Source organism: Cynara cardunculus, unplaced genomic scaffold, assembly GCF_001531365.2.
Source record: "Cynara cardunculus var. scolymus isolate 2C unplaced genomic scaffold, CcrdV1 Un_Scaffold_4428, whole genome shotgun sequence".
Classification (NCBI taxonomy): domain Eukaryota; kingdom Viridiplantae; phylum Streptophyta; class Magnoliopsida; order Asterales; family Asteraceae; genus Cynara; species Cynara cardunculus.
Window position 1 is genome coordinate 35027 of NW_020201896.1, and position 744 is coordinate 35770.

The following is a 744-nucleotide window of genomic DNA, read 5'->3' on the forward strand; positions in this document are numbered from 1 at the left end:
TTTTTTAAGAGGTTCTGAAGTCTGATTTCACTTCTGAATTTTAAGAGGTGGTACTGAAGTCTGAAATCTGAATCAGTCAGACTGTTTGTTTTTACGTCTGAAATCTGAATCAGTMAGACTGTTTGTTTTTACGTCTGAAATCTGAATCAGTCAAGTTTTGGATCAGATAGATTTGGATCGATCTGGGTCATGATTTTACGAGAATATGTTGGATCGATCTGGGTCGTGATTGATTTGGAGATCGAATGTCTTGCGAGATAGATTTGAAGGACTAAATCTGGAGGTGGGGATGGAGGGGAGAGTCTAGAGGAAGCGATTAAGAGGATTTAAGTGATTATGTTATCACTTTTTTTTCAGAGCAAATTAAGAGCTTTTTAGCTCTTATTTATATAAAAAAACAAACGGTCTGAAAATAAAAATGTCTGACCGGTTCAGACTTAAGAGGCATTAAGTGGTTTTTTTCAAAAAACAAACAAGCCCTTAGTTTAAATAGATGAGAAGTTATCAATTTTTTCCTTTGATGAATATCCCGAGTCCTAAAACAAAAACAATAATCTTTAAAATGATATTAACAAAACTGTCAATCCGAGATATCTAGATCGAATTCAAAGTCCAGTTTTATGGGGAATGGAGGTAGTAGTTCAAATTTATACATACATACATACATACATACATACATACATACATACATACATACATACATACATACATACATACATACATACATACATACATACATACATG